Source organism: Nuphar pumila, chromosome 4 (assembly GCF_984573655.1).
Source record: "Nuphar pumila chromosome 4, dmNupPumi1.hap1.1, whole genome shotgun sequence".
NCBI classification, from domain to species: domain Eukaryota; kingdom Viridiplantae; phylum Streptophyta; class Magnoliopsida; order Nymphaeales; family Nymphaeaceae; genus Nuphar; species Nuphar pumila.
Genome location: NC_143252.1, coordinates 65544456 through 65560030, shown reverse-complemented (window position 1 = coordinate 65560030; position 15575 = coordinate 65544456).

Below are 15575 nucleotides of genomic sequence, written 5' to 3'. Positions count from 1 at the left end.
AATAATTTGATTGACAAATTGACAAAGTTTTCTTGAAATCCTAGGTGAAAAAGAGCATTTGAAGTCCGGTTTAACGCATCCGTTACAAAAATTATCCTCTCCTTTCCCCAAATGAGGTGATTATCAGTTTACTAAGAACAATATCAGTTCAATTGAGAACGACCATCGGTTCATTTGGAACACTATCAGTTCAATGAAGAACGACTATCAGTTCACTGGGAACACTATCAGTTCGATGAAGAACGAGGATCATTATAGAGAGTTGGATTACTTTTATGAACGGTTTCAGGATTATCTCCTTATCCTGAATGGGGAATGGAAATTGGATGACTTGGCGGTCAAAATTGAGAATTTTGGTAATTAGAAATTGGATGACCCGGAGGTCGAAATTGAAGAATTATGGAAAATGATTCAGGTTTTATCCCTTAACCTGAAGGGGAAGATAATGGACGCAGAATTAATGTAACATGAAATGCAAATGCACATGAAATGTAAATGAATGCAAAATTAATGCAAGTGAGTGCATATATATGCCAAATGAGAGATTGGTTTATCCTGCCTGCATACAGGATGTTTTGAGGTAAAGATAGATTTTTCAAAAACATGCCCCAGTGTAACTAGGGAGGAAGATTTTGAATACAAAGAAGGATAATCGAGGAATAAGGTGACATGCTTCTTGATTGAGGGACGTCCTCAAGATCATTCCTTACAAGAGACATATTTGTGAAAAGGAAAGAGACGAAAATAACATGGTGCCAAATTATTGGCGAATTTTATTGATGCTTAAAAATCAAGCAAAGGAAACAAAATTATATTATCCCTTTGACATGAAGAAAGTGCTAGAACATGGGATCTTTAAAGTAAAAGGAGAATGTTATTTTGAAAGTGAGAAATCATTTTGGGAAGAAAATCAACTGCAAGGTCGATTTTGAAGAATGATCAGCGTGAGAGCTGATATTTGAAAAGGGGAATCAACACGAGGGTTGATTTTGAAGAGAGATCATCATGAGGGTTGATTTTGAAAATGAATTGGTTTAACAATAATTTTGGAAAAGAAAATCAACACAAGGGTTGATTTTTAAAGATAATGATTCAAAATTGAATTTTGGAAGTTAAGATCAACACGAGGGTTGATTTTGAAAATGAATTGGTTTAACACTAATTTTGGAAAAGAAAATCAACACCAGGGTTGATTTTAAAGATAATGGTTCGAAACCAATTTAAGAAAAGAAGATCACCGCGATGGTTGATTTTTGAAAAAGATTGGACCGAAATATTAACCTTTTGGGTGATCATAACAAAGATGTTTGTAGAAAATTTTCAAAAATTTCACGATTTTTGAAAAACCCTCATAGGTAATTTCATTTCTCTCATAAATTGCCCCTCGTCTTGAAAAGAATGGGCAAAGAAGATTCTTCAAAACAAAAACAAGTGCTCTAATGGGGCAAAAGAAAGAAGTATTTGATGAAGAAAATTGATATTTTATTGATAAGCAAAACCTATAACAAAAAGACAGCCTATTTATAAGCACTCGACCAAAAGATTGCAAAAACTGGGCAGACTTGCCCTTATGAGGTGACTGGCAAAACGAAAGAAAGAAAGCAGGAAACTTTAGCATCGTCAATTTTCTGAATAATCTGGGAAAGGCTTGGTCAAGATGGCCAGCTCTTCTTCTTCTTCTTCTTCAGCAAGGAGGCTCTTGTCAATGCAATCCTGAATAATATTTTTGAAGACAAAACAATGATCAATGTCATGCCCCACTGCCCGATGGAACTTGCAAAACTGATTTTTGAACCTTCCCATGATGGTGGGAGGAGTTGTGGCCTTTGGAAGTTTCACTAATCCCTTAGCCAGCATGAATTTAAGGGCTTCTTCGAGTGTTTGTTTGAGAGGAGTGAACACACGATCATTACTCCAATCTTTTCCTTTTGTGGAAAGTTGGGCTGAGATAGCTTGCTATTCTGTCTTTCCTCTCGATCCGCATAGTTGCCCTTACTACTTTTGTTATCATTGCGGTTGATGTTGGCGGAGGAGGTGAAATTTGCCTTTTTCTTTGGATCTAGATTGTTCTTGACGAGGGTGATACCATCGTAGACACCGTTCTCCAACCCCATCTCGAGCCACTCGGCTCGTTCAGCAAGCTCTATGAAAGACTTGGAAGGCGAGGTGGAGATAATACTTCTCAAAGGTTGTAAGAAGTTGTTCAGGATCAGCGATAAAGCATGCCTCTCTGATATAGGATCTCTCAATTTGTTGCAGGTCTCTCTCCATCTGCGAATGAAGTCTCTTGCCTTTTCATTTTCATTCTGCCTTAGATTGCAGAGATGGCTCAATGTTGGGAGCGCTTCAGTATTGAACAGAAATCGCTCAATGAATAGGTTGACCACCTTATCGAATTCTCGCAGCTCGATTGGATTGATATGCTCGGAGTACCACTTGGCGGTAGTGCCTTCTAGGCTACGAGGAAAACAGAGAAATAGGGCCCTATTGTCTCTCTTGAATTTGGAGCATTCGGCGAAGAACATTGCAAGATGGGCTTTGGGATCACCAGAACCTTCGAACTTGATGAACTTGCGGGGCAGGTTTTCCAGTTCTTTGTCTCCTTCTAATCCATCATAAAATTCTTCGCTAGTGAAGACTTTCTTGCCCTTGTCGCGAGCTTGCAGTTCTTTAACAATTTTGACCATTTCTTTGAACTGTGTCTGCAAGAGCTCTTCTGCAACTTGATCTTTTGATTTGCGACTCTTCCTTTGTTCTTGGCCCCGTTTCTGAAATGTCGGAGGCACCTCATACTCTTCATCGGTGTTTTCAGTTGAGTCTGATTCATCTGAAATTTCCTCTGGCTGAATTTGCTTCTTGGAGTTCTTCTTATCCTTGTGTCCATGGAACTTCTCTCTGAATGAGTTCTTCTCTGAACTTGTCTGTAAGACCCGCAATTTTTCAGAAAATATCTGAATAAAATTCATGAGGCATTTACCGGTAAAAATAGCATTTTTTCTCAGAATGCGAAACGAATCAATTCCTGCGAGCCAGTTATACTTAGGATATTCGTCGAATCGCGAATATATGCTCAAACACTCTGGAAGCCATAACTTCCTACCTGAACGAAATCAAAGGATTCCTGCGAGCCAACTTTCTTAGTTACGTCAATACGAAGGGAATGGCGTACTCAGAATTTTTCGGAAAAAAATCGCCGAAAACCAGAAATTCTTGCGGGACCCACAGAAATATTGGTGGGACCCACAGAAATATTCCTCAGAAAATATCTGGTGGGACCCACAAAAATATCCCATGGAATATCCAAGTGGGCCCCACACCAAGGAACCTCTTGGAATTAAAAAGAAGCCAAGGGGGTAGAAGGGGCATGGAAAAACCCAAAAGGAGGTGGGCTTGGGCTATAAATAGCCCTCCCCACTCTCTCTCTTCTCATAGAAATCGAACCCCTCTCTCTCTTGCCTTCTCTCTCTCTCCTAAACCTCCCCTACCTAGCCTAGCCCACCTGAGCTACCTGACCTGGTCTGAGCCTGCCTGACTTAGCTTGAGCCTGCCTGACCTGGTCCTAACCCACCTGACCTGGGTCTGAACCCACTTGACCTGGTCCAAACCCAGTTGACTTGACTTGAACCTAGTTGGGTTTAAAGTCAAAGTCAAAGTCCTTTTTGGTCCTGATTCCAGTTTGGGTTTCTGAACCCAGACTTAGCCTACTTGAGCAGAGTTCGAACCTGCTGAACCCAGTTGACTTGGATCGAACCCTGTTTGGTTCAAACCACTTAGGTTGAGTAGCTTGACCTGCTCTACCTCTTTCTCAACTAAGTCAGCTTCATCTGACTTAGTCTGACCTCTCGAAGGAAGGCTCGAAGCCAAAGAAGCAACCCGGAGCCATTTCTTCCATGATTTGTAATAAACATATGTTTTCGATAAAATGAAACACTTTGGTGGTCAATGAGTTGCTTGGCCACATACCTGCAACGTGCTCAGAGTTTTCTAAAACTGACGACTCATTATCGTCTGATTCCGCTGCTAAAAGCTTTTGTAAGTTTCGCTGCAAAGAAAAAAAAAAGAAATTCATGAAAATTTTAACTTAGCTTTGTTTTGGAAATCCGGGGCGTTACAGAATTGGTATCAGAGCATGAGTCTGAGAAACCTGTTTCAAGATCCGTCATGGTCCCGATATCGCACTGTAAGTATATGTTTTTATACTTTTGTTCTGATCTGGGTGCATCTTTGTATATATGGCAACTCATGACTCCCGAGGATATTGCTATCGTTGCAAGGTCATGCACGATGAGTGGATATGCCCGTATGAAGTCCAAGACTGCCAATACTGTGGTGAAGATGGGCATTCCGCCAACGAGTGCCAAAAGAAATATACCGCCGATATGGGTCGGCGGGCTTCAAAGGGTCTCAGGGATGAGACTTCGCGTGTCAGTGGACCACATCACTCTAGTGTTGGGAGCAACCATACCCCAACATCTCTTGATGAATTACCAAGGCTGAGGGATTTTGACTTGAACTTCCCTGCGGAGGTCTATCACTCGCCAAGCTACCATCTGGCATCACATACGCCGAGCTTAAATGGCAGGAACGGAAGAGGGGATTCCTTCTGTTCGCCGATCGTTATTTTAGACTCCCAGAGTCTTAATCTTGTCGACTGGGAGAGTGGACTGGATTCCCTCATGTATCCCCAATATTCGCTTGCAAGTGCGGAAGTGCCGCCCAAGCCAAAGCTAGTAGTGCCTGCACCATGTGGCAATAGATGGACCTTTTGGAGTTCGTCTTCATCAAAGAAATCCAAGTCTTAAAGAGACTGGTGATGTTTTGGAGTCAGTAGACTCATGTATATAGTTTCTCAATGCCTAAAGTCTGCCAGTGCGGCATGACATTTTGTTTAAGGCGATGTTTGTGTAAATGTGATGTATATTAAGTAAATAAAGCTTTTACTTCCTCATATACATCGAGAAACTAAAAACAAGTGCTTGTGTGTGCATAGATAAATGGCTCCTACGACGAGGAGAACCATGCCGAGCGAGGAGTCCCATACGCAAGGATTCTTGTTGGAAACACTCAACAACCTGGTTACAGCCATCCGTGAAACGAGGCCAGAACCAGTCGCACCACGAAACGAGCACTTGGGAGGAGTGACTTATGAGAAGTTCCTCAAGCTTGACCCGCCAGTTTTCATTAGCAGAGCCGATCCTGAGCTCGCGGAGAGTTGGATCGAAGAGACAGAACATGCCTTCTTAGTACTGGGAGTACCAGAGGAAAAGAAGACCAACTTTGGCACGTATCGGTTGAAAGACAATGCACGGAAGTGGTGGGATACCACTAAACTTATCCAGTTCTCACAAGTCGAAGTCATTCCTTGGACTGACTTTCGGAGGACTTTTATGGATAACTAGTTCCCGTTGCATTCCAGAAACAAGAAAAAGATGGAGTTTCTGGAGTTGGAACAGGGCGGTATGAGTCTAATGGACTATATCACCAAATTTCAGAATCAAGAGCGCTACTGCTCTCGATTGTTCGAAACAGACCAAGAAAGGGCCGACAAATATGTGAATGGTCTGCGCGAAGGGCTGCGATCTCGAGTGATAACAAGCATGCCTTCGACTTTTCAGGCTGCGGTAGCAGCAGCTTCAAAAATCCAAGAGGATTGGGCGCGATCTAAAGTGATCATAGCAAAGAAGCCCATAGTGAATGGTGGAAATCGTAAAAGGACGTTCCCAAGTGGCCAGGGTTCACGACAACCCTTTCAAAAGAAGAAGTTCCAAGGAGGGAACAACACTCAGCAAGTCGTGAGGCCAAGACAGAACCCAACTCTGAATGGTCAGCAGTCCAATTTCAGCTGCCCAAGGTGTCGTATGAACCACCTCGGAAAGCCATGTCCTCGTGACATTAGTGGGTGCTTGTATTGTGGCAAGATGGGCCACTTTATAAGGGATTGCGCCAAGAAGGCTACAGATGAACAGAGGAGTAATGCCGGATCTGCCGGACCCTCTCGACCAGCCCCACAACGTTCTCAGTTTCAACGACCTCCACCTTGAGTAGAACAAAGGCCTGCTGCAGGTCGTGTATACGCTGTAACGACTGAACAAGTCGAAAATGGTGACCTGATTGAAGGCACCGTACCTGTTAATGGACATGCAACTTACATCTTGTTTGATTGTGGTGCTACTCATACGTTTATCTCTGACGATTTCACCGAACAACTCCACGCCTCGGTGCAACCGATTGATAAAATGATCGAAGTATATAACCCATTGGGTTCACGCACCAAACCGGTGTGTGAAAAATTTGGATATTGAGATAGCAGGGCAACACTTGCCTACTGACGCCATCCTGATCGATATGATACAGTACGATGTCATTCTGGGAATGAATTGATTGGCTCTGAATAATGCCAAGATTCTGTGCCGCGAGGGCAGAGTGATTCTATCTCGACCCGGATTGCCTAAGATGGACTACCGGTTATCCAAACCAGTTCCACAGAAAAGGCTCATATCAGCACTTAATGTATAAAAATACCTTAAGAAGGGTTGTGTGGCCTTCCTGTTGAGTCTCTCGGTGGAAAAATCCAACGACCAACCCCTTGAGAGTTTGGAAGTGGTACGGGAGTTTCCCAATGTATTTCCTGAGGAATTGCCAGGACTTCCGCCACTTCGTGAGGTTGAATTTGGAATTCAATCCTTACCTGGAACAACGCCGATATCCAAAGCCCCGTATCGAATGGCGCCAGCTGAACTCAGTGAGTTGAAGTGTCAGTTGGAAGAACTAATGGAACAAGGGTTCATCCGTCCTACTGTGTCACCGTGGGGAGCCCCAGTGCTGTTTGTAAAGAAGAAGGATGGATCCCTTCGGTTATGCATCGATTATCGGATGCTTAACCAGGCAACTGTTAAAAATAAGTACCCGTTGCCTCGGATTGAGGACTTATTCGATCAACTCAGAACAGCGAGGGTGTTCTCCAAGATCGACCTCAGGTCTGGGTACCATCAGCTCAGAGTAAAGAAAGAGGATATACCCAAGACGGCCTTCATAATGAGATACGGCCATTATGAGTTCGTAGTAATGCCCTTCAGACTCACTAATGCGCCTACTGCCTTTATGGATCTAATGAACCGGATATTCAGACCATATTTGGATAGCTTTGTCATCGTCTTTATTGATGACATTCTCGTATATTCTGAGAACAAGGAACAACACATGGAGCACTTGAAAATCGTCTTGAAAACCCTTCAAGATAACCAACTCTATGCTAAGTTTTCAAAATGTGAATTCTGGCTAGACAAAATGATGTTCCTTGGTCATGTGATCTCGAAAGATGGAATCGCAGTAGATCCTGCGAAGGTGGAAGCTGTGATGGACTGGAAGCAGCCAGAAAATATTACTGAGGTCCGTAGCTTCCTTGGACTTGCTGGATATTATCGGAAGTTCATACAATACTTCTCCCGAATCGCCGTACCCATGACGAAATTACTGAAAAAGGGAGTCAAGTTTGAATGGACTGACCAGTGTAAGGAGTGTTTTGAGGTTCTCAAACAGAGGCTTACCACTGCCCCTGTCCTTACCTTACCTTCTGGTCAGGGAGGCTTCGTAGCTTATACCGATGCCTCGGGAACAGGTCTGGGTTGTGTGTTGATGCAGCATGGCAAAGTAATCGCTTATGCGTCACGACAGTTGAGAGTCCATGAGAAAAACTATCCAACCCACGACTTGGAACTTGCCGCGGTAGTGTTCGCGCTTAAAATCTGGCGACACTACCTGTATGGAGAGAAATTTGAGGTCATGTCGGACGATAAAAGCCTAAAATACCTCTTTTCTCAAAAAGAACTCAATATGCGGCAACGGCGATGGCTGGAATTTCTTAAAGACTATGAATTCACGCTTTCCTATCACCCTGGAAAGGCAAATGTTGTAGCAGATGCCCTTAGTCGCAAGACTGTAGGCACTCTGGCCAGCCTAACCGGACAATGGAAGTTGATGGAGGATTTCGTCAAGTGGAAGCCATTTTTGGTTGATTCAGGTAGAATCCAAATGTCATGTTTGACGATCCACATTGACTTCCTCGATCGCATCGTAGCCGAACAGTTCAAGGATCCCCAGTACTTGGAATTGAAAACTCGTGCTGAAAGAGATGACACTTTCTTCCATTTGAAAAAAGATGGAGGAATATGGATGGAAGAAAGGATTTGGGTTCCAAATAACCCTGAGCTAAGGCAAGAAGTACTCCAGGAGGCTCATAATAGCAAGTACACCATTCACCCTGGAGGTACGAAGATGTTCTGAGATTTGCAAAGGAAGTACTGGTGGAAGGGTATGAAGCGTGATGTGGCTACGTTTGTCTCAAAGTGTTTAATCTGCCAGCAAGTTAAGATTGAACATCAGCGACCTGGTGGAAAGATGCAACGGATCGAGATTCCAGAATGGAAATGGGAAGGCATTACGATGGATTTCATCATTGGATTGCCTCGATCCAAGAGACAACATGATTCGATATGGGTGATCATGGACAGACTCACCAAGTCTGCTCACTTCCTGCCAATCAACACTCGATACTCAACTGAACGATTGGCGGAAATCTACATTCGGGAAATCGTTAGACTCCATGGAGTGTCGATTTCGATTATATATGATCGTGACCCGAAGTTCACCTCTCACTTTTGGGAGCAGCTTCAGAGAGCCCTGGGGACGAAACTCAAGTTCAGTACAGCATTCCATCCCCAAACAGATGGGCAATCAGAACGAACCATACAGACTCTTGAAGATATGCTAAGAGCCTGTATGCTGGAATGGAAAGGCGATTGGGATTCCCACCTAGCGTTGGCTGAATTTGCTTATAATAATAGCCACCACGCTAGCATTGGGATGGCACCGTATGAAGCCTTGTACGGGCGACCTTATCGATCACCAATCCATTGGGGTGAAGTGGGTGAGCGAACCTTGGACTCGCCCTTTGTGTTGCGGCATTATACTGAGCAAGTCCACATGATCAGAAAGAAGCTACTGACTGCTCAGAATTGACAGAAGAGCTACGCCGATCAGCGGCGTAGGGAACTCACTTTTGCGGTTGGAGATAAGGTTTTTATCAAGGTCTCTACAACCAAGAGTGTGTTTCGTTTTGGAAAGAAGGGGAAGCTCAGCCCCAGATTCGTTGGTCCCTTCGAAGTTTTGAGCCGAATCGGAGAGACTGCCTACCGAGTAGCATTGCCACCACAATACGAGCAAATACATGATGTATTTAATGTATCAATGCTTCGAAAATACGTTCATGATCCTTCTCACGTCATTCAACATGAAGATATTGACATTCGAGAAGATATGACGGTAGAAGAAAGGCCAGTAGAGATCATGGACCGACGAGAGCAAGTGCTAAGGACAAAGGTCATTCTACTTGTTAAAGTGAGGTGGCAGCATCATGGAATCGATGATTGCACTTGGGAGCCTGAATCGGATATGCGGGATAAATATTCTGAACTCTTCACCTTGTACTCTTAGCTGAATTTCGCGGACGAAATTCCTTTAAGGGGGTAATGATGTAAGACCCGCAATTTTTCAGAAAATATCTGAATAAAATTCATGAGGCATTTACAGGTAAAAATAGCATTTTTTCTCAGAATGCGAAACGAATCAATTCCTGCGAGCCAGTTATACTTAGGATATTCGTCGAATCGCGAATATATGCTCAAACACTCTGGAAGCCATAACTTCCTACCTGAACAAAATCAAAGGATTCCTGCGAGCCAACTTTCTTAGTTACGTCAATACGAAGGGAATGGCATACTCAGAATTTTTCGGAAAAAAATCGCCGAAAACCTGAAATTCTTGCGGGACCCACAGAAATATTGGTGGGACCCACAGAAATATTCCTCAGAAAATATCTGGTGGGACCCACAAAAATATCCCATGGAATATCCAAGTGGGCCCCTCACAAAGGAACCTCTTGGAATTAAAAAGAAGCCAAGGGGGTAGAAGGGGCATGGAAAAACCCAAGAGGAGGTAGGCTTGGGCTATAAATAGCCCTGCCCACTCTCTCTCTTCTCATAAAAATCGACCCCCTCTCTCTCTTGCCTTCTCTCTCTCTCCTAAACCTCCCCTACCTAGCCTAGCCCACCTGAGCTCACCAGACCTGGTCTGAGCCTGCCTGACTTAGCCTGAGCCTGCCTGACCTGGTCCTAACCCACCTGACCTGGGTCTGAACCCACTTGACCTGGTCCAAACCCAGTTGACTTGACTTGAACCTAGTTGGGTTTAAAGTCAAAGTCAAAGTCCTTTTTTGTCCTGATTCCGGTTTGGGTTTCTGAACTCAGACTTAGCCTACTTGAGCTGAGTTCGAACCTGCTGAACCCAGTTGACTTGGATCGAACCCTGTTTGGTTCAAACCACTTAGGTTGAGTAGCTTGACCTGCTCTACCTCTTTCTCAACTAAGTCAGCTTCATCTGACTTAGTCTGACCTCTCGAAGGAAGGCTCGAAGCCAAAGAAGCAACCCGGAGCCGTTTCTTCCACGATTTGAAGTAAGTTTGCTTCGTTGATCCATCTCTCTCAAGTATTTGATTGTTTGTATATAGAATATACTTTCTGAAGTAGTATCTTGCTTTAGTTCTTGATTGAGCCCTTTTTGGACACTTCGGTGTTCACCCGCTTGTCTCGGAACTATCGTCGGATATATCTATGTTCAAATACGCAATATATGCGTTTTTAAAATGGTATCTCGCCCTAGTTCTTGGTTGAGCCCTTCAGAACACTTCGGTGTTCACCCGCTCGCCTCGTAACTATCGTTGGATACGGATCTAGGTGTATATCTGTTGATTCTGCCGACGCGTCCTATATCGCACAGGCTATGTAATTTACCTTTGCCGTCGCGTCGTATGATGCCAAGGCTCCCTGTTTACTGCACTTCCGATTATGCATTTACTTACGCCGTCGCGTCGAACGATGCCAAGGCTCCTGCTTTCTGCAATGTATTTACTTACGCCGTCGCGTTGAACGATGCCAAGGCTTCTGTTTTGTTATATATGTAGAATATTTCGTTCAGTTACACACCCTGAACAATAGTATATGCATTTCTTTACGCCGCCGTTGTATAAAGCACAGGCTTCTGCTTATACTACATATATGGTGCATAAATGAGGGTTTAAAATGGAGACCAAACTCCAAATCGCCAATGCGATTCCCTGACCGCTCCTCGTTCAAGATTCTGCTTGACGAATGAAGCCCCTATTGGAAAGGCTTCACTTTTTGGCAAAATGCTCTTTACGTAAAGACTAAGTCAATTACGTATGGCCTAGCTATGGCCCAGGGTTCCTGCAACCTTGATGGATGCAAAGTACGCACAACGGTGCGCATTCATTTCCCCGAATTAAGCGTGGCGATTTCCTACCAAAGAGGGGAGATGCCGCTGAAATGGATAAAAGAAACGCACGCTTTCTCCGTAAAAGAGAGGAAGTGCTGCTGAAATTTTTGAAGAAGCTAAGAATAGCTCAGAAAGAACGTAGCAGGATACTCTGATATATAGTAGAGTGCTACCAGTTCATGGTTTGCCCTCTACAACGTAGAAGGGTTCGTCGCACCACTGCCGGTAGAGCAGGGGAGGTGCTGACAAAATGGTCGGCAGAAGAGCTGCCGGAACCAATGGAACGGCATAATGATGTCCATTGATGGAACGATGCCAGATCGGCTCGTATCCTTGTGCCTGCAAGGGCACCTTGCTCGTAAGGGCCCCTGAGCCGGAGTAGAGGTTGCGCCTTGGCTAGGTTTGGACTCGTTGCGTAAAAATACGCCGAGTAGCCGATCTATTTAGATCGAGTCATATGCATGCTCATTGAGAACGGTTACGCAACCGGACTCGTAAGGGCCGAAGAGCCAGAGTGTGTTGTTTCCACCCAAAGAGGTGTGATGCTCGCGGTGGCCGAAGTGCCAAGAGCGGTGTTCTACATGCATATGAATAAGACTTAAGGTCGCACATACCTCGCGGTTGAAAATCGTGTTAGGGGTACCCCCTCAGTAATGACTGTGTTGGGGCAGACTGAATGGGGTTGGGTACATACTCCCGTAGTGCTAAAAGCATGGGCTGCCTAAATGGCATGCAGATTCTGTCCAAGTAATTGTAAGACTGGCAGACCCCTTCAGGAATTATGCTCACTGTGGAATGACAGTGATGGTACAGCCTTGAGTGACACGTATTTTACTTTGGACCTGATAGAGTCCACGATGGCCTCAGTCACTCATGGGTTTTGGGGTCGTGGTTATCCTTAAGATCTAAGGATTGAACCCAACTACTGCAAGTAGAGGATGCATCCGAATATGGGCCTAGTAGGGTTCTCCCAGTTGAAACACACTGCCCTACTATTGATAGGGTCAACAGGCCTCTGGGGTATCTAAAATACATAGAATAATCAACCCTCAGAACGTCGCGTTGATGCCCGGACAATAGCTCTACCTGCGTACCAAAGGCGGGAGCGGTTAATTATCAAACAATGCATTAGTTCTAGGTACAGCGATGCTTTGAATGTATGAGTGGATGACGTGTTGAGTCAGTCCTGCATAACCTTTGTGAAGGTGTCATGTTCGGTATACTACTAGATCGACTGGGCAAAGACCCGTGTTGTATCCGCACGACTAAGCGAAGCTCGAGGAGTTGTCCTTAGATGCGTGGGATACGGATGTGCTAAGTATGAAGACTTGAGCTAGACATCACTTTGAGACCCGGAAGAGGTCATGGCTAAGTCATGGACACTTAAGCGGCTATTCAAATCACAGCCCTAAAAAGGCTTGCTCTAAGTCATGAGGACTCGAGCGGATGTTCAACTCATAGCCCTGAGGAGGCTCTTGCGATATATGCTAAGTCTTGGAGGCTTGAGCGTTGTTATTGCGCATTGCGACCCTGAGTGGTCATTATTGTACTTGAATTGAATGGATGAATGATTGCATGCTTACCAGACCATCAGTGGTTCTGACCCCGTTTAATAGGGATTTCAGGTGTTGGACCTGCGTGGCGATATGTGGAGCAAGGCGGCATCGAGTTCCAGGGTTTCTCTAGACAGAGTTGTACTGCTTCCTTTTATTGAACCTACACTGCTTTCCTAAGCAGTAGTGTTGTAATAAACATATGTTTTCGATAAAATGGAACACTTTGGTGGTCAATGAGTTGCTTGGCCACATACCTGCAACGTGCTCGGAGTTTTCTAAAACTGATTATCGTTTGATTCCGCTGCTAAAAGCTTTTGTAAGTTCCGCTGCAAAGAAAAAAAAAAGAAATTCATGAAAATTTTAACTTAGCTTTGTTTTTGAAATCCGGGGCGTTACATTGTCCCAGGCTGTTCACTCATCATTTTGGTCATCATTTTCTGGAACATGGCATACATCTGTGGGTCTATGCCATCCTCCCCTTGCTGCTGCTCTTGACTCTTCTCGGATCGCGGGGAGTCCATCTCTTCTTCTGAGGCCGACGAATACTGAGATGCCGTTGTTCTTTTTCCTGATCTTGTTCGAACCATTAAATGTTGTGGATTCTCTCTGCAGGATGAAGTCTTGATTAGACTCTGAGGGAACTTTGGATTGGGAAGAAAATGATTATTGACGATATGGTAAACAATTGGAAGAATATCCCATTACTAGGGATGGATTCGCCGCTGAAATCACGACAATTGTGTTGTCATTCTTTGTAAGAGAAATAAATAATGGAAAATGTGCCTTGTTACCTAGGCGAGGTCGTCAACCACGAGGAAAACACCATTTTGAAGGAGAGAGATATCTTTTGGAAAAACACTCCGCAAATGGATTTAGAATAAGGAGAATGCAAGTGGGTAAACAATTTTCACCGCAATAGTCAAGGTATGCACGACGAAAATAAGATGAAGAATTTTTGCAAATAGACAAAAGAATTGAAAATCCAATGAGAGAAAACATATGATTTTGGAAAATTGCAGGCAGGATGAAAATGCAGCTGAAAATTCGAGATCCAGTAGAATGGTAGAATGGAAAATCACCTGGAGTTTTGAAAGAAATGGGATATTTGAGGAAATCATCCAGGGTTTTAGGAAATAAAGGAAAATGTGAGAAATATGGATATTTGAAAATATTTTGGGAAAATGTAAGGAAATAGAGGTAACCTACAAACAATCACATCCTGCACAAACATTTATGAACATACAGCACTCCCTAAAAGGCTGACACTAGATGCATCATTTTGAAAAACACTTGTAGGACCTTAATCCTAACTCTAGGTTCAGATCATCTTTGTCCAATCCAGTTACGCCGATATACCCGAATCGAAATTCGAGGTACGTGGCATATAATTTCAACTCCGGTTCTAAGGTAAGGTTTTCCAACATCCTTGAGCGCCTACCGATATACTTCGGACTGTGGCCCGCGGTACGTGGTAGGGGGGTGTTAACCCAAATAATTGGCCCAGTTGTGAGGCTCTGTCCCGAACTAGGGTTCTGAAAGAGAGCCCAGCAACGTGAAGACCGGGTAATGATAGGTAATTGGGATTTTTCAAAAATGATCACATGCAAGAAATAGATGGCTCTAAGTCCTAGAGAGATAGACTTTTGAAAATCTTTGAAGAAGCATACATTGTTTGCATTCAGATCCTAAATTGAGGAGAGTTGTATTTAGACCTAAGTCTATGTGAGCATGAAAATTTCTCCTCAATCTGGTCCTACCAAACCATGCCTAAGCTATATGCAGTAACTGTCAGCTAGGTCAGAATCTAGGCTCCTAGGCTCACATGATATTGAAAGTAAAGAGCTGACATGTTGTGAACATAATTTCGATAATTGGACTAAGTCAAGCATAATTTAGGTCAGACAAGGACAGGTCCCATCACGGTCGCCAAACCTGTTATCGTCGCGAAAATTTTCCCCCGTCTTCCCTTCCTTGCGGAAGAGAGAGGGAAACCCTTTCGCGATTCAAACTTGACCGGATTTTGGAAATTGTTTTGAAATACTCGCCTCCATTTTGAAAATTGCGGGAAAATCCATGGGATGGGGCTCGACCTGTCGGTATGAGGTTCGACCGTTCCTGCGGCCTTTAACAGGGGTAATCGAACCAAGGACCAAAATTGTGCTTAACTTAGTAAAATCATTGAAATCGTGTTCTATCCTAAATGCACAGAGAATTCAGGCATGTGCTATGAGATATGGGTTGGAAAACTATGATGTATACTTAGAAAACATTTGGAGTTGAAAAGCATTTCTCAGGAAAATATGGAAATCAATCTCTCAGAAAAACTCAGACGAAGAAGGTTTGAAATCTCGAGAAAGTTTATAAAGAGTTGGAAAATATTGAAGAAGTGAGAATCTCGAGAAAATCTTGAGAAAGTTTATAAGGGACTTGGAAAACCATGAAGAAATGAGAATCTTAGGAAAATCTTGAGAAAGTTTATCAGCTTTGAAAAATCATGAAGAAATGGAAATCTCAGGAAAATTTTGAGAAAGTTTAGAAAGACTTGTAAAACCATGAAGAAATGAGAATCTTAGGAAAATTCTGAGAAAGTTTAGAAAGACTTAGAAAACCATGAAGAAATGAGAATCTCATGAAAACTGAAGGAATTCTTGAGAAAAGATGAACATTTGA